We start from the raw sequence: 3,103 nt of genomic DNA on the forward strand, positions 1-3,103 counted from the left end.
AAAATGTATTTGGCATGCCCATGTATGCAACAAAATCAGCATGGTGTTGGCTTACCTATGTGGTTCATGTTATGCACATGTGATATAGGAACTAGCCAGGAAAAAATCACCTTGAAGGTTACTTTGAAACTAGTCCTTCAAAGAATAAACAACATCCTCTCAAAGGCATTGGTGATTGATAAGTGCATCACTTCACTACAAGCCATCAAGAAAGTGGTTGATGCCGATCCATTTTGTTGGGAAGTGGGTGAAAATGTTAGTATCACCCAAGTTTCATGCATTATGCTTGTATGATGGCTCCACACAAAGAAGGCTTGAGTGGAGCATTTACTTCCACATGTGCGACCAAAGGCTTGCTTATGTTTCTTCGCCTCTCCATTTTCCATGCGTATGATTGCCTCCCCCTCCTCACGTGTTCTTGCAGGTCCCTAAAGAAATGAAGGACCATGTGTATGGTGCAATGTAGAGTATGATGCCACGCGCGATGGAGGAAGAGTTTGACTCGAAGTACAAAGAACTCCTTCGCGAATGCGCAAAGCATGATTACATTCTAAGATATATTAGCAATGGATGAGCTGCAAAGACATGCACTTGGCATCGATTGTGGCCAAATTTTGTTCGGCTCTTCCCTCATGGGCACGTTGACACCACGAGCTTGGTGGAGAGACTTTGGCAGTACATAACGTACACCTTGTTGGATGCATGGATCAATCGATCAGCCTTGGACTTGTTGCATGCCCTTTTGGAGATTCAATCACAGGGACGCGGATGGGTGGTACTACTGTGGAGTTCTTCAAACAAAAATAGGAGATCGGTAATGCCTCTTTGTTTTTTGTATGCCACAATTTAATTTTTGCCATTGCCTGTGTTTACATTTGGAGTAATAGTGTCTTTATACTGCAATCTGAGCAAATGTATCCTTTTTTTGTACTTGCTTGGGTTTACATTATGAGTAATTGTGTCTTTATACTGCATTTTGAGTATCTGTGTCTTTGGTTTATGTCCTTGCCTGGGTTTACACTCTGAGTAAATGCATCTTTATACTACATTCTGAGTAACTGTGTCCTTGGTTTAGTTCCCTGATTGGGTTTACACTCTAAGTAACTGTATTTTTATCCTGCATTCTGGGTAACTGTGTCTTTGCTTTATGTCCTTGTCTAGGTTAAACTCTGAGTAGCTGTATCTTTATGCTGCATCCTGGGTAACTGTGTCTTTGGCTTATGTCCTTGCCTGGGTTTACATTCTGAGTAACTATATCTTTATACTGCATTCTGAGTAATTGTGTCCTTGGTTTAGTTCCTTGACTGGGTTTACACTCTAACCGTATTTTTATCCTGCATTCTGGGTAACTGTGTCTTTTGTTTATGTCCTTGCCTGGGTATTTAGTATGAGTAACCGAGTCTTTATACTACCTTTCCTTTTGTAGTTGACTCAGGTAAACACAACATGTATGGGAATGACAAGGGGCAAACAAAATGCTTGTCGAGTGGAGAACATATGCTTTGCAGATATGTAAGTGACCCATCAACTGTTGAAGTGATTGAGGAAGCCGCCCTCCTTTCAAGGTGTTGAGTATGTCATGCCATGAGATGTGCTATCATGCTAGCTTTCAATCCTCTTATTGTGATTGTGCAGATTGGGAAAGCATGTGGAAGCACCTATATGGCATGCGACTAGTAGTAAGAGACTTCTTTCCTCACTTTTGCCATATTCTCCCAATCATTGACAAGGCTAGAGAAATGGCGATGGACAATACACGAGGACATTGGATCCATAATTAAAGGGCCTGATGAGCCTCCCTATGACTTGGTCATGCACTGGCCCTTTCGTCGCATATTCTCAACCAATGCATTTTTCGAAGAGTGTGTTAAATGAGATTGAGAAATGCAATCCCATCTTGTGATGAGGTGCAGGTACGATCATTGATAGGGTAGGTACGATCGCTTATTCTTGTCTTTCAGATGAAAGGGCTCCCAAGGAGATCGAATTGCCACAAAATGGAAGCATTTCACAAATTCAGGGGCATGTGATAGCCATCTGACTTGGGCATGGACAACGGAGAGTTGTAAATGATGAGACAATCACAACGATGCCTATTCAACCCCCCTCGAGAGTAACGGGCAAGATTAGGAAGAAACATCAAAGGGGCCAAAAGCGAGTGTGATTTGCAAAGAGAATCGAGTGTATTGCCATCATTGTTGCACCAAGACCTTCTTGGTGGATCAAAGTGTGGAGTCATGCCAAAGATGCCAAGCGATATTGCCACTCACTTCACGACATGGGGCACGAGTTACATGTGATGCTTTAATTGGTCGGAGAATAGTCTTGTACGAGGACTAACTCTCATGAATAGCATCAGTGTCATGTGGCTCACACGAGGACGAAGAGCATTCTTTCACACTGACCTTGGCCACTGGACATATCATTGAGAATGTGTGGGCATCAAGGCATCACATTGTACATTTGTGAGAAACTCTTTCTCGAGTCTCACTCTGTGCTTTTATCTAAATATTAGGATTTAAGTTTTTTGTAAATTTTTGTAAGTTTTAAACATTGTAAATTTTTTAAAGCCAAAAGATGCAATGTTACCCGTGTTTCCAAAAACTTGTTTTTTTGCCTTAACTTTCCCTTTTGTGCGGACATACATATGCCAAAACACACACACACACACACACACACACACAGTTTATCCTTATCCTAATGAGGCTTTGTGTCATGGGGTTTATATTTTTTGTATTGAAATGCGAATTGATTTACTCCTGCCCAGGTTTATATCTAACCTGTCTAGGCCTAGGTTTATACTTCATTACAGTCACCATATTCATTGTTGTTGGCAGGCCTTAACCCTCGACAAAAATGGGCATGCTTAGGAAGAAGCGTCAAAGGGGGAATAGATTGTTGGTGGACCAAGAGTGTAGACTCATGCCAAATGTGCTTCAAGACAAGGAGCACGAGTCTATGTAAATCAACCCAAGTTTTACTCTATGCTTCTCCCTAAAAATTAGGTTTTTTGTGTTTAGGTGTTTTGTTCCGTCGGACAACTCCCAATTTTCAAAATTGAGAGATGTAAAGTTTTTTCAAGTTTAAATTCACCAATTTTTGC

The 3,103-nt window shown here is 41.3% G+C and overlaps 1 pseudogene; it reads left to right on the plus strand.

Moving 5' to 3' along the window:
* Positions 1-436: 436 nt before the first annotated feature.
* Positions 437-952, plus strand: LOC147425142 (uncharacterized; annotated as a pseudogene).
* Positions 953-3,103: the final 2,151 nt, after the last annotated feature.

This window comes from Adiantum capillus-veneris, chromosome 25 (genome assembly GCF_014529385.1).
Source record: "Adiantum capillus-veneris isolate H3 chromosome 25, ASM1452938v2, whole genome shotgun sequence".
NCBI lineage: Eukaryota > Viridiplantae > Streptophyta > Polypodiopsida > Polypodiales > Pteridaceae > Adiantum > Adiantum capillus-veneris.